This window comes from Loxodonta africana, chromosome 20, assembly GCF_030014295.1.
Source record: "Loxodonta africana isolate mLoxAfr1 chromosome 20, mLoxAfr1.hap2, whole genome shotgun sequence".
Classification (NCBI taxonomy): Eukaryota; Metazoa; Chordata; class Mammalia; order Proboscidea; family Elephantidae; genus Loxodonta; species Loxodonta africana.
In genome coordinates this window covers 15,027,706-15,051,436 of record NC_087361.1, presented here as the reverse complement: position 1 = coordinate 15,051,436, position 23,731 = coordinate 15,027,706, and positions in this window count along the sequence as shown.

Below are 23,731 nucleotides of genomic sequence, written 5' to 3'. Positions count from 1 at the left end.
TGTAAAAGAAGACAACATTAAAACAATAAAGAGGGACTAAGAAATGTAGTCATAGATCTTTCATATGGAGAGGAAGTCAAAGCGATATAATGAAGTAAAAGCTGGGTTTAAACTTAGAAAAATAGGGGTAAATATTAAGGTGACCACAAAGGAAACTAACAATCCTATTCATCAAAATAAAATACAAGAAAAAAATACTCAGGAGAAAAAAATCAACAACAACAAATGAGAGGAAAAGACAGTATATGAGATAAACTCCTCAGCACAAAAAATTAAGTGGGGAAAAAGAACCTGTCAACAACACACAAAAAAAAGACATCAAAATGACAGCACTAAACTCATACCTATCCATAATTATGCTAAATGTAAATGGACTAAATGCACCAATAAAGAGACAGAGAATGGCAGAATGGATAAAAAAACATGATCCGTCTATATGCTGCCTACAAGAGACACACTGCAGACTTAGAGACACAGACAAACTAAAACTCAAAAGATGGAAAAAAACATATCAAGCAAACAACAATCAAAAAAGAGCAGGAGTGGCAATATTTATTTCTGACAAAATAGACTTTGAATTGAAATCCACCACAAAGGATAAGGAAGGACGCTGTATAATGATTAAAGGGACAATATACTAGGAGGATATAACCATATTAAATATTTATGCACCCAATGACAGGGCTGCAAGATACATAAAACAAACTCTAACAGCTTTGAAAAGTGCGATAGACAGCTTCACAATTATAGTAGGAGACTTCAACACACCACTGTCACTGAAGACAGAACATCCAAAAAGAAGCTCAGTAAAGACGCAGAAGATCTAAATGCCACAATCAACCAACTTGACCTCATAGACATATACAGGACAGTCCACCCAACAGCAGGCAAGCATACTTTCTTTTCTAGCACACACGGAACATCCTCTAGAATAGACCACATATTAGGTCATAAAGCAAACCTTAGCAGAATCCAAAACGTCGAAATATTACAAAGCATCTTCTCTGATCATAAGGCTATAAAAGTAGAAATCAATAACAGAAAAAGCAGGAAAAAAAAATCAAACACTTGGAAACTGAACAATACCCTGCTCCAAAACGACTAGGTTATAGAAGACATTAAAGATGGAATAAAGAAATTCATAGAATCCAATGAGAATGAAAGCACTTCCTATCAGAACTTTTGGGACACAGCTAAAGCAGTGCTCAAAGGTCAATTTCTATAAATAAGTGCACACATACAAAAAGAAGAAAGGGCCAAAATCAAATAATTATCCCTACAACTTGAACAAATAGAAAGGGAGTGACAAACGAAACCCTCAGGCACCAGAAGAAAGCAAATAATAGAAATTAGGGCAGAATTAAATGAAATAGAGAACAGAAAAACAATTGAAAGAGTTAACAAGACGAAAAGCTGATTCTTTGAAAAAATTAACAAAGTTGATAAACCATTGGACAAACTAACAACAGAAAAACAGGAATGGAAGCAAATACCCTGAGTAAGAAATGAGATGGGTGATAATATAACAGACCCAAATTAAATTAAAAGAATCGTATCAAACTACTACGAAAATTGTACTCTAACAAATTTGAAAACCCCAGAAGAAATGGATGATTTCCTAGAAACACACTACCTACCTAAACTAACACAAGCAGAGGTAAAACCCATCTATAAAACAAGCAGAGGTAGAACAACTAAATAGACCCGTAACAAAAGAAGAGATCCAAAAAATAATTTAAAAACTCCCAACAAAAAATAAAAGCCCTAGCATGGACGGCTTCACTGCAGAGTTCTAGAAACTTTCAGAGAAGAGTTAACACCACTACTACTAAAGGTATTTCACAGCATAGAAAAGGACAGAATACTACCAAACTCATTCTATGAGGCCAGCATATCCCTGATACCAAAACCAGGTAAAGACAACACAAAAAAAGAAAATTACAGACCTATATCCCTCCTGATCTTAGATGCAAAAACCCTCAACAAAATTCTAGCCAATAGAATTCAACAACGTATCAAAAAAATAATTCACCATCACCAAGTGGGATTCATACCAGGTATGCATGGATGGAAAACCCTGGTGGTAAAATTTTTTTTTTTTTTTTATCGTGGTTAAGTGCTATGGCTGGTGACTTAAAGGTCGGCAGTTTAAATCCACCAGGTGCTCCTTGGAAACTCTATGGGGCATTTCTGCTCTGTCCCATAGGGTCACTATGAGTTGGAATTGACTAGACGGCAATGGGTTTGGTTTTTTGGGTTCACACAGGGATGGTTCAACATTAGAAAAACAATTAATGTAATCCATCATATAAATAAAACAAAAGACAAGAAAGACATGATCTTATCAATTGATGCAGAAAAGGCATCTGACAAAGTTCGACACCCATTCATGATAAAAACCCTCAGCAAAATAGGAATAGAAGGAAAATTCCCCAACTTAATAAAGGACATTTACACAAAGCCAACAGCCAACATCATCCTAAATGGAGAGATTCTGAAAGCATCCCCCTTGAGATGGGGAACCAGACAAAGGTGCCCTTTATCACCACTCTTATTCAACATTGTGCTGGAGGTCCTTGTCAGAGCAATTAAGCTAGATAAAGAAATAAAGCACATCCAGATCGGTAAGAAAGAAGTAAAAGTATCTCTATCTGCAGATGACATGATCTTATACACAGAAAACCCTAAAGAATCCTCAAGAAAACTACTGAAACGTATAGGAGAGTTTGGCAGATTATCAGGATACTAGGTAAACATACAAAAATCAGTTGGATTCCTCTACAACAAAAAGAACATCAAAGAGGAAATCACCAAATCAATGCCATTTACAGTAGCCCCCAAGAGGATAAAATACTTAGGAATAAATCTTACCAGAGATGTAAAAAACCTATACAAAGAAAATTCCAAGAAACCAAAAGAGACCTACAGAAGTAGAAAAGCATACCTTGCTCATGAATAGGAAGACTCAACATTGTAAAAATGTTTGTACTACCCAAAGTGATCTATAGATACAATGCAATTCCAATGCAAATTCCAATGACATTTTTTAATGAGATGGAGAAACAAATCACCAACTTCATATGGAAGGGAGAGAGGCCTCAGATAAGTGAGCAGTAACAAAAAAAAAGAACAAAATGGGAAGCCTCACATTACTATATTAGAACTTACTATACCACCACAGTAGACAAGACAGCTTGGTACTGGTACATCAACAGATACGTGGGCCAATGGAACAGAATTGAGAATCCAGATGTAAATCCATCCACATATTAGGAGCTGATATTTGACAAAGGGCCAAAGTCAGTTAAATGGGGAAAAGACAGTCTCTTTAACAAAAGATGCTGGCATAACTGGATATCCATCTGCAAAAAGATGAAACAAGACCCATACCTCACACAATGCATAAAAACTAACTCAAAATGGATCAAAGACCTAAATACAAAATCTAAAACAATAAAGATCATGGAAGAAAAAATAGGGACAACATTAGGAGCCCTAATACATGGAATAAACAGTATAGAAAACATTACTAACAATGCACAAACACCAAAGAGAAACTAGATAGCTGGGATCTCCTAGAAATCAAACACCTATGCTCATCCAAAGATTTCACCAAAAGATTACCTACAGACTGGGAAAAAGTTTTTAGCTATGACATTTCCAATCAGCGTCTGAGCTCTAAAATCTACATGATACTGCGAAAACTCAACTACCAAAAGACAAATAACCCAGTTATGAATGGACAAAGAATATGAACAGCTACTTCACTAAAGATGACATGAGGATACATGAGGAAATGCTCACGATCATTAGCCATTAGAGAAATGCAGATCAAATCTAAAATGAGATTCCATCTCACTCCAACAAGGCTGGCATTAATCCAAAAAACAGATAATAATAAATGTTGGAGAAGCTGTGGAGAGATTGGAACGCTTATACACTGCTGGTGGGGATGTAAAATGGTACAACCACTTTGGAAATCTATTTGGTGCTTCCTTAAAAAGCTAGAAATCGTACTACCATACGATCCAGCAATCCCACTCCTTGGAATATATCCTAGAGAAATAAGAGCCTTTACAGGAACAGATATATGCACACCCATGTTCATTGCAGCATTGTTTACAATAGCAAAAAGATGGAAGCAACCAAGGTGCCCATCAACAGATGAATGGATAAATAAATTCACTCAATGGAATACTACGCATTGATAAAGAACAATGATGAATCTGTGAAACATTTCATAACATGGAGGAATCTGGAAGGCATTACGCTGAGTGAAATCAGCAGTTGCAAAAGGACAAATATTTTATGAGACCACTATTTTAAGAGCTTGAAAAATAGTTTTAATAAAGAAGAAAACATTCGTTGATGGTTATGAGAGTGGGGAGGGAGGGAGGGAGAGGGGTATTCACTAATTCCATAGTAGACAAGATCTATTCTAGGTGAAGGGAAAGACAACACACAGTATAGGAGAGGTCAGCACAACTGGACTAAACCAAAAGCAAAGAAGTTCCCTGAATAAACTGAATAGTTCAAAGGCCAGCATAGCAGGGGCAGGGGTTTGGGGACCATGGTTTCAGTCTAGGTCAGTTGGCATAATAAAATCTATTAAGAAAACATCCTGCATCCCACTTTGGAAAGTGGCATCTGGGGTCTTAAATGCTATCAAGCAGCCATCTAAAATGCATCAATTGGTCTCAACCCACTTGGAGCAAAGGACAACGAAGAAGACCAAAGACACAAAGTAATTATGAGCCCATGAGACAGGAAGGGCCACATAAACCACAGACTACATCAGCCTGAGACCAGAAGAACTAGATGGTACCCGGCTACAACTGATGACTGCCCTGACAGGGAACGCAAGAGAGAACCTCTGAGGAAGCAGGAGAGCAGCGGGATGCAGATCTCAAATTCTTATAAAAAGACGAGACTCAATGGTCTGTCTGAGACTAGAAGGACCCTGGAGGTCATGGTCCCCAGACCTTCTGTCAGCCCAAGACAAGAACCATTCCCAAACCAACTCTTCAGACAGGGATTGGACTGGACTATAAGAAAATGATATTGGTGAAGAGTGAGCTTTTTGGATCAAGTAGACACTTGAGACTCTGTGGGCAGCTCCTGTCTGGAGGGGAGATGAGAAGGCAGAGGGGGACAGAAGCTGACTGAATGGACACGGAAATAGAGGGTGGAGAGAAGGAGTGTGCTGTCTCATTGGTGGAGAGCAACTAGGAGTATATAGCAAGGTGTGTGTAAATTTTTGTATGAGAGACTGACTTGATCTGTTAACTTTCACTTAAAGCGCAGTAAAAATTAAAAAAAAAAAAAGTGAGGATTCTGATCGGGACCCCAAGTGGATAAGTTCATAGGAGGCCATTATCATAGCAGCCAGAGGCCCCAAGAAGCTAAAATGACTCTAAAAGCCAAGCCAGGTCCCACCTCCTTTTCCTAGAGTCTCAAATAAATATGGGCTTTAAAGGCTCCCTTAGGGACAAGACCGAGAGAGTACCCTCAAACTGAGCAGTGTCTTCATTGTACCTGAGTTCATTGATGTGGCCTGGGACTTGTACATTCATAGTCAACTCCATTCATTGACTGATAAATGAAATAATTCTTTAGATGAAGGTTCTGGGGAAGACCGGGGCCTCAGGAAAAGAACATGTGGATAATAATATATGAAATATCAGAAAATGAAAATATGCATCATTTTAATATAGTTATGACTTTTTACTTCATGTTAAGATATTTAAAATGAATATAGATCCTCCATCTAAATTTTAATTCACCAGACTTTCCTTGTCTTTTTTCTTCCCCCTTGCTCATTTTTCCCCCTTCTTTTAATGGATAAGAAGTAGAGACGTAGAGAAAATGAAATTGATCTATAGAGAAAAGGGAAAATACGAAAGGAATGATGACACTCTACTTTTTCTACTTATAAACGAATCCAGCGCAATCACTGCTAAGGAAATGCGAATAGGGGATAGAACCTGGGGATCAGTGCCTTTGCTCTGACGGTACAGAAACATCTGGGTTTTAATGATATGATACATAATAATTATTGGCACCACCGTTGCTATTAAATGTCTGGTAAGCATTAATAAAACAGAAGAGGCTCATTTAAAATGGCATTTATAAAGGAGAGCTTGTGGATGATGGTATGTAGTGAATCACTGGTGGGGTTTCTCAGTGAGTGTGTATTTTTGGCAGGATAATAGAAAAAGGGAACAAAAGAGAATTTATGTTTGTGATCTTTCAATAGAATGGGAGTGAAAGAAGACCATGGTAGTTCTGGAGAAATATTTCCGACTACAAAGACCAGGGCCATAAGATCTGGTTGCTATTCTCCCAGGAGCACTTTCATGGTCCTGTTGATTGTTTGGACAAATGTCCACAGCCAAGTTTGTTTCTAAATGTCTGAATTCTGCTGAGGAGACTTTCTTCCTTTCCGTCAATGGAAGTGGTTTGGATACATTTTTCTTTATCTTATAAGCTTCTTTCTGTTAGTCTTTTCAGTCAAATCTAGGGTTATTTCCCAAATTCTATTAACATTTATGAACTATTTAGTTCTTACAGCATATTTTAGATAGAAGTGCTGCAAAGTGAATTTATTATTGAAGATATTTACTTTCCACTAGTTTACTGGATAATGACATTAAATATTTTTTATTGTAAGAGTCACATTGGCATTTTTCACTAGCACAACTGGCTTTCATTATTTTCTGTTTGCTTCTTCCTACACTACAACACACTCTCTTTCCCTTTCTCTCCCTGTTACACACACACAGACACACACAGACACACACTCACACACACACACACTTGGTTTCCTAATAACAGAAGAAATTGAACCAATCCGCTACTATGGGTCACAACAAGATGGTTTAAGCCTAGCATTCTATTTCTGGCAGAATGTCTTTTTTTTTTTTTTTTTTTTAATATTAGAACAAAATTTATTTTCAACTTGTGTAGCTTATTGCAAAATCTTGTGGAGGGAGAAGGACAAGCATTGTACTCTTCCTGATAGACATGTAAGAAAACAGGCTTGGAGAGATTACATGATTTTCTCAGTGTCACACAGCTATACTAGAGTCAACATTCAAAGTACATGTGTGGAGAGGAAGGGTATGACTTTTATATCCATCAGTCTTTTTATATCTTTAGAGAATCTTCATTTAAATGAATTCTTTGGAAAGTTAGGAATTTCATATAACTGAACTCCCAGAAAATAAACTTTTATTCCTTTATACTACCTCCTTCAAATCTTTAATTTTGATTCTTAGAAGAAAGTTTACTAAAAATGAATTTAATAGTTTCTTTACCTCTTCCTAGATGGCTTGGTGTCACTGTCATGAAGGTCAGTGGGCTGCAGTTCAATAATGTCTTCAGAATTACATGGCAAGTGGAGGTTGTTTGCCCCTACAATAAATAGTTGGCTTGAGTTTTTGTTTGTATATTTCCACTGCTAGGGTTTTAGTTGTCCACTTTCCCATATGTCTATTTTAGAAAGTAACATTTCTCTTTTCTTTCATTTTTTTTTTATGGAGGTTACATTTTTTTTTATTAACTTTTATTGAGGTTCAAGTGAACGTTTACAAATCAAGTCAGACTGTCACATATAAGTTTATATACACCTTACTCCGTACTCCCACTTGCTCTCCCCCTAATGAGTCAGCCCTTCCAGTCTCTCCTTTTGTGACAATTTTGCCAGCTTCCAACTCTCTCTATCCTCCCAACCCCCCTCCAGACAGGAGATGCCAACACAGTCTCAAGTGTCCACCTGATATCATTAGCTCACTCTTCATCAGCATCTTTCTCCTACCCACTGTCCAGTCCCTTTCATTGCTGATGAGTTGTCTTCGGGAATGGTTCCTGTCCTGGGCCAACAGAAGGTTTGGGGACCATGACCGCCGGGATTCCTCTAGTCTCAGTCAGACCATTAAGTATGGTCTTTTTGTGAGAATTTGGGGTCTGCATCCCACTGATCTCCTGCTCCCTCAGGGGTTCTCTGTCGTGCTCCCTGACAGGGCAGTCATCGATTGAGGCCGGGCACCAACTAGTTCTTCTGGTCTCAGGATGATGTAGGTCTCTGGTTCATGTGGCCCTTTCTGTCTGTCTCTTGGGCTCTTAGTTATTGTGTGACCTTGGTGTTCTTCATTCTCCTTTGATCCAGGTGGGCTGAGACCAACTGATGCGTCTTAGATGGCCGCTTGTTAGCATTTAAGACCCCAGATGCTACATTTCAAAGTGGGATGCAGAATGTTTTCATAATAGAATTATTTTGTCTGGCAGAATTTTTAGTAAACTTTAGTAAAAGCATGCGAAAACTGCCCTCTGTAACATCAGTGTCATGACTAGAAATTAGAGAATTAACTCTACATGAATGGTTAACAGGGGACTAAAATACAGTGGACATACCTGACTCTGAGGTAATATGATCTAAGTGTGCCTCTCCTGCTATACACCTGTATCCTTTCCTGTGGACTTTTGCTGGCAGCACAGTGAAGAATTAAGTGTACAGAGCTGAGATTCTGTTTGGCTTCTCAGAAACTGAGCTGTTTCATGGAACATGGAAACAGCCCTGAACCAGACTCATGTATCCACCTTCCACAAGGAAGAGCTGTATAACCTACAGCAAGGGTCATAAGCTTTCTACGCCTTGGTTTCCTTGTCTAAAACAGTGGTTGATTGTGTTATGGTTGGGATGGTTGACAATTTTTCCAAATTCTCACTATCTGCTGCTCTCTTTTATCTCACAGCCAAATTCTAAGTCCTTAATCCCTAAATTGCTACCCAATGTAAAAACAAAAAATGCTGACTACGGAGTTCCTCTCTGAAAGAGAGCTGTCTTTGCTGAGCAGGAGCACACCATAAGTGTGTGTGGGGGGAGGCGTTGGTTTGGAAGAGAAACCCCATCTTTTCACCTCCACCCCAGCAGAGCCTTTGTGAGCTGGGACTAGATGAATAGCCCAGTTCTGTTCTGAGAAAAAATCGAACAGGACCTTGAAGTGGCAGGTGCGGGGCATAGCCCTATCAGGAAGGAGACTGGGGAGGAGGTGAAGGACTTCAGGAATGTGGCAGGAAATTGGAGTCAAGGACAGGTGAAAAATGGTGAAAACTCTCTAGTGGTTCAAATGACAAGATACTTTTAAAGATATCAAAACCCATTGCTGTCGAGTGGATCCCGACTCACAGCAACCCTAAACAAGAGAGTAGAACTGTCCCATTGGGTTTCCAAGGAGCACCTGGTGGATTTGAACTCTCAGCCTTTTTGTTAGCAGCTGTAGCTTTTAACCCCTAGCCACCAGGGTTTCCTTTAAAGAGGAAATATGTAATAAATAATTTCAAGTAGCTTTCCGTACAGGCCATATTGTAAACTTCCTTCTGCCTTCCTCGGAAACTCTCCATTTTCTACAGTCACAGTCTTGACTGGGTGGAATTTTGGGGAAGCAGGAGAGCAATCAGGTTGGCACCCACCTTATGGATTCTCTGTGGAAGGGACCAGCATACTCAGAAGATGAAAGAAAGTAGAGATCGGATTTCAGAGGAAGCAGGATGCTACTAGTCACCAGAGAACCCTAAACCTCCATGCTACTCCCTGCCCTCATGACAAAAACCTGTGGGAGATCCGGGGGCAGAAACTAGGTTTCCATCCCTAAGTGAGTCTCCATGTTTGGGCAATTTTACGGGAATATTAGAGGACAAGGTGACCATAACAGACTAGTGGATTTGGGATCCTCCTGGCAGCTGACATTGGTTATGCTAAGACAAGCAAATTGTAATAAACTAATTCTATTTTCTGAAAACCAAGAGAATGGGAATAAAAATTAGGACTTTTTATGTGCAAATTACTTCTTTCAACTCTTCCTTTTGAATCCTTTAATTAAAATTTAATTTATATCTTTTTAAATTTAAATAGGTCAACAAATAGGAAGTAATATTTTAAAATTATAGCAAGCCTTTGCAAATGTAGTGTTTAAGAAGAATACCTAAGGTTTTAAATCAAAGAAGTTAAAAAAATTTAAATTGAGCGAGAAATGCTATTCAACAAACAGCCTCATAATAAATCAGTGGCAATTTAGAAAAATTAAACACTAAATCCTCACTCTCACACCATTTCATGAAAAAGAAATTCTAAAAGATGATTAAAAGAAAAAGAAGTATATCATTTTCTTCATATCACATTCTCACACTAGCTAATATTAGGCTGCCTTTTAACACGATAAGGTATAAATGAGATGCAGAATACATTATACATTTTCATTTAAACAGAGCTTTTTATTTTTGGCATTCTATCAACCCTGGATTGTGAAATGACACATTGTGGACTAAAAGGAAATAATATATTATTCAAATTAACCTTACTTTCTAGGGGCTTCTGCATTAATAATCAGATTTTAATGCCAACATGAGTAATACTTTACATTTGACTGACACACACTATCATTTTGTTCGTAGTTAACATGCTGCACAAAAATGAATATGTGAGAGATGTCTTCTGAAGGGTTGATTGCAGACCAAGATAACTCCTAGGCCAGAAACAAAGCAGAACATGAATTCTCTGACCTAGCTTTTTTTTAAATATTGGAGGACTATACTTGCCTAGTGCTCATAAAAAAAAAAAAGTGCTCATAGGATTTTGAATAAATAGGACTATTTTCTCATCACATATCCGGCATTATTTACTCATGATCCCTCTAAGGCAGTGCTTAGCTCTCATTTACAGACTGGATATATGTAGATATATTTTTGATGAATATAATCAGTGTATTTGATTCATATTGCTTATAATACTAACTCGACTAAGATAGAGGGTGAGAGTATGACCTTGGTAAAAGACATGATTATTTAGTAACAAAAAAGTCATGTAGTGACAAAAACCCGTGGATTTCCCATTTGTTTAGGAATCATTTGGAAAACACCCTGGTATTAACAGCCTAATCAAATGACAAAATCTAACTTTTTGTTTAGCTATTTGATTTGAAACAGCAAAAGTGTTTTTTTTTTCCCTGAAGAATCAATTACAGATGTAATCAATGTCACTGAATTGTATACGTAGAGACTGTTGAGATGGCATATGTTTTGTTATGTATATTTTTACCGCAACAGAATTTTAAAGAATCAATTACGAGACGTAAGGTAATTCAGTAATCATTCTTTTTGTCATCTGCTATTATTCTCATATTTTTTTTTTATTATTCTCATATTGGTAAGTAACTCATACTAAGTACATCACTATCACAACATAAAGATATTCACCCAAGCTAGGTACTGTTTGAGAGTCACATAGCATACATTTAATAAATCACCTATGAAATAACGTTCCCACCAGAAAGGCATGCTGAATCAGCCCCCAGATTTTATTTTAATAGTAACTGCAACAGTCTGCATAATTTGCTTAAAATTCTCTCCAAAGTGAACAAACTAATATGGCCATCCTTTTAGAGAAAATGGCGGCCATCCATTTAGAGATACTTTATACATGGCCCAGAATGAAAATTTTAATACCATCTGTGGCCTAATGGAAAACAAAATGAAACAACAAGCCATGTTTGAAGATATGTTAAAATATTTTACTAAAATCCCATCTGTAGGGCATACATTTTCTTGTGAAAGTTATTTCCCAACTTTTATATCTATCTATTCTTCATGTAGAGAATTTAAGTTCTTCTTTACCAATGGAGATTTTTTGGTGGTCCTGGGATCATTTTTCATAATTGTCAGTCTAGTACCCCTTTGGAAGCTCTCGTGGTGCAGAGATTCAGAGCTCGGCTGCTAACTAAAAGGTCAGCAGTTCGAATCCACCAGCTGCCCCTTGGAAACTCTACGGAGCAGTTCTACTCTGAGTCGAACTATGAATCAGAATCAACTTGACAGCAATGGGTTTAGTCTTTTCATTTGGTTTTGTTAATGCCCTTTTATCATATCCTCACCTTTGTTTTCCCAACCCAAATGGGTATGAGAAGTAGCTAATACTCATGAAAGGAGGAATGACTAGCCTCTAAACATCTTCTTTTAAAAATTGCCTTCACGGACTAATGTGGCTAATAAATGATACCAGTCCAGTTGCTGTCAAATCGATTCCAACATGGCAACCCCATGTATTTCAGAGTAGAACTGTGTGCCATAGGGTTTTCAATGACTGATTTTTTGGGGTAGATTAGCAGTCCTTTCTTCTGAAATGCCTCTAGATGGACTCCAATCTTCAACCTTTCGATTAGCAGACAAACATGTTAACTGCACCACGCAGGGATACCAATAAATGATAAGAAAACTGTATTTAGGAGAAAACAATATGAATTGCCACTGAAAACATCTTGAGAATGTAAAATGTTCTTGGAAAAAAAAAAAATTCAAAGCTTAAAATCTACTCAATAAATGTTAAAATTTTTTCCATCAGGTTTCCAAATGTATTTAAAAACAAAAAAAATATCTACCTATAAATTATGGCACTTGTTTTATGGGCTACGGACTAAAATGAACTACTGTACTGAAATGGTATATACTAATAGCATTGCCTGGTAGGATCTTTGCAAGTCCTGAGAGCCCCAGTGGTAACTTGTAGCCTCCTTTGAGTAGCAGTGAAAAAAATATGAGTCCTTCATTTAGAAGATTTAATTATGACAACCAGGACGTGTGAGTTCATTAGGCTTTGGCTTCTTAAGATTTACATGTAAAAATCCTTACGTGTCTGTGTCTGCCAACTAAACTTGTGCTCATCCTAGGCTGTGTATCTTCTATAGCCCTTCTCTGTTGCTGGAAGATTCTAAATGAAACACTTTGATCCATTAATGGAATGTAGTTGACCCAGTGCCCTCTCTGTCACAGTGATGATTCACAGCCACAAGGAGTAATGGGCAGCAAGCCAGGCTCCAGATCACATGAAACAGCCCCCCTCCCCACCACAGCAGGTCAAAATGGCGCTCGCTTAATGGGTCCCTCTGTCTTGGGCAAGCAGATCCCCTGTCATGGTAGGTTTGGCTTTCCTATTGTAGGAATTAGTTGCACACGATTTCCTGTCACCAAGCCTCCTCAGAAGGCTGTTTGTGACCAAGATGAGATATTTTTCTGTATCAGCTGAAGAATCATGTACTCTACTACTGGGTCACCTCCCAAGTTCAGTGACCTCTGCCACGGTGGGAGAAAGGGAAAGGGATTCGTGTTCAGAGAGCATCTATCTCATCTCTGGCTCTCTGCTGGTCGTTTTACACGTTGTATTATTGATGTCTCGTAGCATCTCAGTGAGCTAAATATAATTATTCACAGATGTGGGCACACTGGTTCAGTCATGAGGCTACGACACTCCGCTGGGTTGAGAGTTGAGGCCCTCTAGTGTGAGCGCACTACCTCAACGTTGTCCTGGGACACTTTCTTATATCACTCAGAAAGCAACATTCTTTCCAAAGCCTGCTACTAGCTGGCAATGAGGTAAGCATCTAATAAAAATCCATTTTTTGGTCACAAAATTTTTCTCACTACAAATGGCTATGTTGAAAACTGGGTTATTAAATATCCATTTTATTCTTTTGCATTTCCTAAAATGTCGTTGAAAAATCCAAGTCTTAAATATTTTAAAATGTGCATAAGCCCAGGTTTTGGAGTTGTGTGGGGCTGAATTTCATGCTGGCAGAATGTATTTACGTTCCTTATCTTTACCTAATGGAATCTCACAAAGCCTTAAGAATCAAAGAGATTAAATTTCGGTTAAAAATAGTGGATTGGCCACAGACTTTTATTCCCCTCTTCCCTGAAAATGATGCTGAAATGACATTAGAAGAATTAAAAAGGTATGTAACAATAAGGACAAGGGTTACAGATTTATGAATTGATGAAATATCAGGCAGGAGGGCTAGAATTTGGAAATCACAGCTGGAAATAGGGTTGCCAGGAGTGGGCAAATAAATAAATGTCTACATATTGAACTACATGTCCTTCGATGCCTGTTATCCATTCTGTTCTCACAATTCCAAAGACCAGGCTACAATGTGTATCTCAACAATAAAAAGAAAGTTTTGAAATTCCACTGAGATTCTGGAACATTCTGCCATGCTGGTACTACCCATGCTGCTTAAATTATGTTTGGGCCTGCTGTGGGTCTCAGTATTCCAAGCTTGGTCAATGAATACTTCCATCCAGTATCCCTGGAGCCCCAAGGCTTTTCAGCTGCTACTTACTAGGCGGGGAAGACCTGGTAACACAGTAGCTAAGAATTCAGCTACTAACCATAAGGTCAGCAGTTTGAATCCACCAGCAGCTCCTTGAAAACCCTACGAGGCAGTTCTGCTCTGTCCTATAGGGTTGTTGTGAGTTAGAATCGACTCATTGGCAATGGTTTTTTTTTTTTTTTTTTGGTTTTACTAGGTGAGCAATAGCATGTATACCTTGGTGCCAATCTGACAAGTGGTAGGCTAATTTTCTACTGAACCAGTTTAGCAACTTAAAAATGTGAAATTTTGTGATAAAACATACTAGAATTCTGTGTCAAAATTAGCATGATCTCAAAAGGGAGAATTACCCTGTCCAGAGTCACACGTGTGTCTCTACTTTGCCCCACTTCTTTCCTTTCTCTATGCTTTCAGCATAGTTTGCCACATCCAAACGCAGGAAGTCCACCTACAGGTCTCCATAGCGTGAGTGAAAGGCTTGGTACAAACTATGAAGAGTTGCTGGAAATCACAAGTATAGCCCTGTAGTATTGGATTCTCTTAGTATAGATACAACATTTTAGGACAGTCCATTTCAAGGCCTTGATTTTTTTTTTTAATGTGAGATGATTTATAAACAGTTGCCTGAAGATTAAGGGACCAAGACTTATTTTTACTGTGAATGTCATCCTATTACATGCTTAAATTCTGAGTTACTGAATTGTTTACTGCTAGAGGAGCCCTGGTGGTGCAGTGGTTAAGTGCTCGACTGCTAACCAGAAGGTAGGCAGTTGGAATCCACCAGCTGCTCCTTGGAAGCCCTATGGGGCAGCTGTACTCTGGCTTATAGGTTCCTGTGAGCTGGAGTTGACTTGACTGCAACAGGTTCGGTTTGGGTTGGTGTCTTAGTCATCTAGAGCTGCCGCAACAGAAATACCACAAGTGGATGCCTTTGACAAAGAGAATTTTATTCTCTCACAGTCCAGGAGGCTACAAGTCCAAATTCAGGGACCTGCTCCAGGGGAAGGCCTTCTCTCTCTCTGTCGGCTCTGCAGGAAGGTCCTTGTCATGCATCAGTTTTCCCTTGGTCTGGAAGCATCTCAGCACAGGAACCTCAGGTCCAAAGGATGTGTTCTGCCCCCGGTGCTGCTTTCTTGGTGGTATGAGGCTCCCAACTGTCTGCTTACTTCCCTTTCCTTTTATCTCTTGAGAGATCAAAGGTGGTACAGGCCACACCCCAGGGAAACCCCCTTTACCTTGGATGAGGGAGGTGACCTGAGTAAGGTTGGTGTTACAATCCCACTCAAACCCTCTCAACATAAAATTACAATCACAAAATGGAGGTGAACCACACAATGCTGGGAATCATGCCCTAGCCTAGTTGATACACACATTTGCGGGGGGATATAATTCAATCCATGACTGTTGGTTTAGAGGAGCCCTGGTGGTACAATGGTTAAGCACTCAGCTGCTAACCAAAAGGTTGGTGGTTCAAACCCACCAGTGGCTCTGAGGGAGAAAAGACCTTGTGATCTGCTCCCATAAATATTTCAGCCTAGAAAACTGCATTGGGCATTTCTACTCTGTCATATAGGGTCGCTTTGAGTTGGAATTGATGTGATGGCAAACAACAGAGAGAGCAAGGACTATTTACATTAATTTTTGTCTCTTGCTTTTTTTTTGCCAATAGACAAAACACAGTAGGTTTTCAATAAAGGTTTGGTGAATGAATAATGTATGAATAAAAGAATCATGACCCTTTTGGACTCAGAAAAATTCTTGTTTTGATTTTAGGTATGATCATGTTTTATACGTCCATATTTTGCCACTATCTCCTGTTTTAATGCCTTGTTTTCTATTTCCTTTCTTGCCCTTGAACATGGGCAAGGTATTTTGGCCTAGGAGGTATTTTGGCCACCAGTCTAGACTGAAGCATTTTGAACGGCATTGCTTCTTTCAGCTTTCCTAATTTTTAAATATCTTACCATTTTCTCTGGTTAAGTGTATAGACCTTCAAGTCAGATAATCTGGGTCGACATCCAGGCTCTGCCACTTATTATGTGACCTTCGTTTCTTCTTTTCCTTAGTTTCTTCATCTGTAAAGTAGGGTTAGTAATAGGATTTCCTCATAAAGAAGTTGAAGATTAAATGAGAAACACACATAAAGGGTTCAGTGCAGTGCCGACCCTGTAAGACAGGTTAGAATTGCCCTATAGGGTTTCTGAGGAGCGGCTGGTGGATTTGAACTGCTGACCTTTTGGCTAGCAGCTGAGGTTTTTAACCACTGGACCACCAGGGGTCCATTATTATTCTAGGTACCATTTAACTCTGTATAACTCTATGCAGCAGAACATGACTCATTGTACACTTCTGTATCTTTCATCCATTTCTTCGCTTAGTCCTGGAGGAGTCATCACTATTTTCAATAACAGCTTTATGAGTGGTTAAGATCACACATTTATATCTGGCATAGATACCTTCTCTTAAGCCCATCAGTCTTAAGCCCCTCCCCTACTTTTTCTTACCGGTTAGTGAAGAGATGTGGCAATCACTTCTAGCTACCTGTCTAATATTTATTTTCCTCTGCTTCCATTCTAACAGAATTCTGATCTTGTTTGGTATGGCAACATGTCCAGTTAAATGTGTGTATGTATCCAAGGTCATTTACACATAGAGGTGGCCGTGTGGCCCAGTTCTGGCAATGAAATGTAAGAAAAATCCACTAGCTAGGTGTCTGAGTTATCTAGTGCTGCTGTAACAGAAATACCACAAGCAGGTGGCTTTAATAGGCAGAAATTTATTTTCTCACAGTTTAGGAGCCTGGAAGACCAAATTCAAGGTGGCAGTTCTAGGGGAAGGCTCTCTTTGTCCATTCTGGGGGAAGATCCTTGTCTCTTTTTACCTTCTGTTCTTAGATTCCTTGACAACCACGTGGCCTGTGTCTTCTCCTCCGTTTGTGCTTGCTTGCTTAATATGCTTTTTTATATTGCAAAAGAGATTGATTTAAGACACACTCTACACTACTACTCTCTCATTAACATAACAGAAAATCCCAAATGGGATTATAACCTCAGGTATACTCTCATTAACATAACAGAAAATCCCAAATGGGATTATAACCTCAGGTATAGGGATTAGGATTTACAACACATATTTTTGGTGGACACAATTCAATCCATAACGGAATTCCAGGAAGCCTTTTAAAAATGGAGCAGACTTGCCTGGCATTAGCCCTTTGCTCCTGGTCTTTCTTCCTGCCTAGCACAGGGGTGTGATTTCTACAGGTGCAAGAGGTGTGTTTTGAACACAGAGACAGAAGCTACGTAATAAGGATGGTGGAAAGATAAAAGGAGCCTGGGTCCTGAGAGCATCCTAGACCTGCCACAGCAGCCCTACATTCATGTAACAGAGGAAAAATGGAAAAATAAACCCCTATTTGGTTAAGTCTACAATATTCAGGTTTCTGTTATTTGCAGGCAAATGCAATCCTAACTGTGTGTATTTGGGGGTAAAAGGGACTTGTGGGAGTTACCACAATCCCATCGTAACAAAGTATAAGGCAGGGTGCAATGAACACATTCTAATAGGGCTTTGTACTGAAAAAATTGTCATCTATTAGTACAACAGTCCCTTTCATGGATGTTGAGTATAGAATTATATGAAGACTGCCATATTCCTTAACGTAATTAAACAAATATTGACTAATATCTAACATCTCTAACATACTGTTCTTGATACTATAGTAAGGCATAAAGATAAATAAGGAATGGCCTCTGCACTCAAGAAGCTTATTAGAGATTAGATAAATATACAAATGAACATAATACGAAGTGGGGTCTGGTGAATATCATAAAACAGATGTAGATGCAATGGACATAGACATTCCATTTTATTGGAAAGCTCCAGTCATCTTCATAGAGGATGCCTTGAAGAATGGATAGGATTTCAGTAGGCTGACGGGTTGGGACACTATCAAGGAACAGAATGGCATGGGCAAAGGAATGAACGTAGGGACATGAAAGGCATGATCTCAAGAGTTAACAGCTATATACTATATATAATACAGTATAATAATTTTGTCAGCTCCAGACCACTGTCAAAATATCAGTAAGACTCCTCATTTACATGTAATTCATTCACCTCTGACCCTCTTGTCAGAGAAAAAAAATTCTCCATTTAGTAGTCCTGTCGAAGAAGGTGAAGACTTGGAGACATTGTGAGTTGCCGGTATTAATGCAACTATGAATTCCTCATTTTTTTTACCCACTGTCTGCCAAAGAGTCTAGAATATACTAGTACAACTTTATTTTCTATAATGACTTGAAAGATGGCCATTTTAATGATATCAGGATTATAATAAATGCAATCTCCTTGACTATCCTGCCCACTGTATAATGTGTAATAGCCTTTAATTACACTCATTGTCAAACAAAAGAATATTATACAAAGGAAGTGATAGAGCCTGTAAGCCTGTAAGAGTGTGTACTTTGTGAACTGTTACAGTGTGGGAGAATCCCTAAGGAATCTTTGTTCACCAACTTTATCTCCCTTATTTCTTTAAATGCAGTCTACGAAATACCCTATTCCGTGAGAGTGAGGTTAGAGAGATTACTCATTCCCAAGGCTTCCAGTAATTAGTACCACGGAATTGTTTTTACATGAATACCACCACCACTACCCTGTTAGACAAATCATCTGATGACTGAACAGACTGTATACCAAAAACAAACCAGACCTGTTGCCAATGAGTCAATTCTGATTCATAGCAACTCTATAGGGATGGAATAGAACTGCCCCATAGAGTTTCCAAGGAGTGGTTAGTAAATTCGAACTGCCGACCTTTTCATTAGCGGCTGAGCTCTTTAACCACTGTGCCACTGTAAGGGTTACAGAAAAGAAATTTAACTTATGAAAATTGTATATACCAAACATAAGGTCAAAGTTTGGGCATACAGAAGCTGGAGCAATGCTACTGCTAAGACTGCCACATGTGCTGGGTGGATCGTGCATGGCCAGTTCAGGAGCATGCCATTCACATCATATTCTACAGAATAGCACCCTTGGTTTGGGGTGGTGTGCAACCTCCACAGCCACACAAGGCAGCCCATGCCAGTCTGTGGGTTGTCCTTTGTTTTGCTCGCTGTGGCTGAAGAGGCAGCTTCCCTGTGTTTGCCTACTGCCTTCCTTCTAGCTCTTACTTTTACTGAATTTTGGCAATGGAATACATTGGGAATTCTGTTATCTTGAGCTGTCTTTCACTGTGTCCTTGACTCTCTGAGTTACCCGGAAACTGGCATTCACATACTTGCAGTCTTTGTTGAGGGATTAGTGAGGAAGTTCTCCCTGTTACCATTTTTTTTTTTTTTAATTTTCTCCTTCCAGATGCCAAGGTCTTCCTCTGCCTATCACTTTTTTGCTTCAAAGAGAATCATACGTTATCTTTGTGTCCCTGGATTAGGATGAATATATAATATATGACCCAATCGGGACACTTTAAGATATATTATATGGCCACACTAGTACAAGGGCCTAAAAGACCAAACATGATTCTCTTAAAAGGAATCATTGACCACTGTTTTGGAAAAACAGGTATAAACCGGGATTGTCTGAGGTACGCTGGGGTGTCTGATGAACTACCCTTCACTTTCTTCAGCTGATATGCAGCAGATTCACACCTTTAAGGCCAGATGCTACAGTTTTGGAATACTTTCATTCAGTAAGTAAATAGCCATTTTCTTGATGCCCCTGAACGTATCCTCACCGTTGTGGCACTTCCTGCAGAATTTTCTAGACCTCCCTACTCTCCAGCATCTAAATTGTTAACCCGGGCATGGCTGGAGACCTCTAGGGCTAAGGTGGATGTCTGCTCTGATAGAGGCCTGTGCTAAAAAAAAATAGACCGGTTAAATACTTCTGATATTACCCAGCCCTTTCCCCATCTATCTGTGAAGTACGTTTTCTTTTGTTTTTTTTCTTTGTCGTTTTTTTATAGTCCAGTCACAGGACTGTGAAGACCCAAGCATTAGTTTGGTATTTCATTCTTGTTTACATATGTATTACATTCTATTTTACACTTGTCGTCAATAGCCAGGTATTTTTTGACTCAAGGAGAGGAAGGTACCTGATTTTGCTATCAATGTCGTCGAACTGCAGTGTGATCATGGTAACTTTAGACAGCGGCTTTAAAAGGAAAGCTCTCTTTCTCTTTGTAATAACAGCATTGTAGGAGGATTGTTTCTGTTTGTGACTCCACTACCCTCACTGGAACGCAAAAAAGAGGACTAGTGTATGTGAAGAAGATTAGGAAAAACTAGAAGATGGCTTCAAAGAGAGTTATGACTAAAAGCAAGGTCAAAAACTGCTGTGGATTTCACTTAAACATCGAATATTTCAGCTTATTAGGCTTAATTAAAAGCTTTCCAGAAACAGTAGAGAAAAAGAAAACACTCAAGAGTTTGTGATGGGTGAAAAAAAAGCTATCCTCTTTTTGGGATGAAATGCTTCCATCTCATAGATTGTAAATTGAAGACTGATAGCTCCAGGTGCCAATATTTTTATGGTTTTATATAAGCGTGAGATCTAAAATATTTAAAATGCTGAAGGATATCCAAAGACGATCCCTGATGGCACAGTGGTTAAGTACTCAGCTGCTAACAAAAAGGTCAGCAGTTCAAAACTACCAGTAAAGATTACAGTAAACCCTCCATAAAGATTACAGCCTTGGATAACAGTGTTGGTATGAGTGGGAATTGACTCAACGGCAGTGAGTTTGATTTTGGTTTGGTCTTTTGGAACTTGATACTGTTTTTATCATGCACAGAACTGAGATGAGAGAGGCTTAAGGAGAATATGCAAAAATGTGGTGAAACTGTAGAAAGAGCATATGATCTGCAGTCTGGCAGCCTTGGGTTCAAATCCCAACTTCACCCCTTGCTACCTAACCTTCCTATGCACTGGCTTCCTCATCTTAAAAAAGGCTGATAATACTTTTCCTATGAGGTTGTTGTCAAGATTTAACAAGTTAATGTAAACAAAATGCCTGCCAACATGCCTGCTTCATGGGAAGTGCTTAATCCATTTTTCTTTTGGAATCTCAGATATTTTGATGCATCATGCAGGAACTAAGGGAGTGAATTTTAAGAGCCTAAGGCAAGAGAGAAAACTGGTGGTATAGTAGCTAAGAGTTCAGTTGCTAACCGAAAGGTCAGCAGTTCAAATTCACCAGGTGCTCTTTGGAAACCCTATGGGGCGATTCTACTCTGTTCTACAGTGTCGCTATGAGTTGGAATCAACTTGATGGCAAGGGGTTTGGTTTTTGGGTTTTTTTGAGGGAAAGAGAAAGGAAGGGTCAATATGACCTGAAAACTGGATGGATCTCTATAGAGGGGCTGCCAAAGGGGTGTGGAAAGCTGGTGAAAGACACACAATGAAGAATGGAGAAGGAATGAACTGGAGCTCCCGGAGGAGATGTCAGTGGTCAGCAGCTGACTTTATATATTCCGTAAAGATTACCCAATATATATTCTGTAAAGATTACAACCCTGGAAACCCTATAGGGTAGTTTACTCTGTCCTATGAGTCAAAATTGGCTTAATGCCAAGGAGTTTGGTTTTTTTTTTTTTTTTGGTTTCTAATCTTCATTTTTTTTTTTTTTTTAATCTTCATGGAGGCTGAATTGCCACATCTTTCTCATGCAGAGCCGCTGGTGGGTTTGAACATTCAACCTTCAACCAGGGCTCCTTTGAACAGATATTGTGACTCCCAAAGTTTGAGAGCCACTGGTTTACACTAGATTAAAAGCAGGGGAATAATAGTGAATTTTTTTTTTTTTTTTTTAGCTTTTATTTTTAACCCTGTATTGTGTACTGTCTTACCCTTCACCAAAGGGGAAGGTATTAATGAGCAGTTTAATGTGTCAAAACTGTTTTAGTATAACTTGATAGTAACTTGGTAGGTTTATGTCCTTTACCTAACGATGGTTAAGTAATTTGCGCTTTTCACTCTAATGCAATTGTAGGAATGTGTTTGAACCACTTTTTAGTGACTACCAGACCTCTATCATATAAAAAGAGGCAGTGATGTGAAAATCAGCATGTTGGAGGGACTTTAATTGTGCAGTTTAAATCTTTAATAGAATCACAACTGTTCAGAAAAACTCAAGTATACAAGAAATGTAATTGGGAAGATCTCCAACACAACTGCCTCAAAGCATCATTGGGAAGGAGCTGTCTGCTTTTAGGTCTTGGTCTACAGTAGTCGTTGTTAGCCTTTTGTTGTGGTGGTAACCCTTCTGGTTGGCAGTTTGGCACAGGTGATTTTGTGCTCCTGTTGCATTGGCATTTGGATGGTTGCGGGCACTAACCCAGCCCCTGCTCTGCCCCTGCCTTTGTAATCTAAACTTTGGAAGGACAATATCCACCCTGGATCTTTCTGCAGAACTGTGGAACTGCAGAACCGTGGATAGGCACATCTTGCTTTTTCCCTAGGACATTCTTACCTAATCCCCACATTCCACTCAGAGCCTGTGAGAACTTTCGAATGCCCTCTATGTCACTTTGAGTCATGGAAGATTTGGGAAGATCCTATGGCCCTCTGATGGGTATATCTTCTGCTATCTCTATAGCCCTTCCCATGACTTTGTGAAGCTGCTTCTTCCAGCATTCCAGACAGAAAGCTAGGCAAATGTCCAATCTGTTCTGGGAAATGAAACTTAGAAAGAAATCTGAGGGGAATACTCTGGGTCTGTCCTTGCTGCAGGAACCCTGCTGGCACAGTGTTTAAAGCAATTGCCTGCTAATCAAAAGGCCAGCAGTTCGGATCCAACAAGTTACTATGTAGGAGAAAGACGTGGCAATCTGCTTCCATAAAGACTTACAGCCTTGGAAACCCTGTGGGGCAGTTCTACTCTGTCCTACAGGGTCACTATGAGTCAGAATTGACTGGAAGACAGTGGGTTTAGTTTTGATTTGGTCCTTGCTGCTATCCTATTTGCATTTTTAGCAATGACTTGGGTTAACCCTTTCATGACCAAATTATTTTTTCTTTTCAAATTTTTGTTGATACTATGTTTGCCTGTGTTTTATTGACTGTGCAAAGGCATTCTATTGGTGGATCATAACAAGTTATGGGTAATGTTGCAAGGAATGGGAGTTCCAGAACACTTAATTATGCTCATGAGGAACCGGTACAGAGACCAAGAGGCAGTCATTCAAACAGAACAAGAGAATACTGTGTGGTTTAAAGTCAAGAGAGGTGTGTGTCAGGGTTGTATCCTTTCAAAATATTATTCAATCTGTATGCTGAGCAAAAAATCTGAGAAACTGGACCATATGATGAAGAACGCAGCGTCAGGACTGGAGGAAGACTCATTAACAACCTGAGACATGCAGATGACACAACCTTTCTTACTGAAAGTGAAGAGGACTTGAAGCACTTACTGGTGAAGCTCAAAGACTACAGCTTTCAGTATGGATTGCACCTTAACAGAAAGAAAATGAAAATCCTCACGATTGGACCAATAAGCAACATCATGATAAAGGGAGAAAGGATTGAAGGATTCAAGGATTTCGTTTTACTTGGATCCACAATCAACA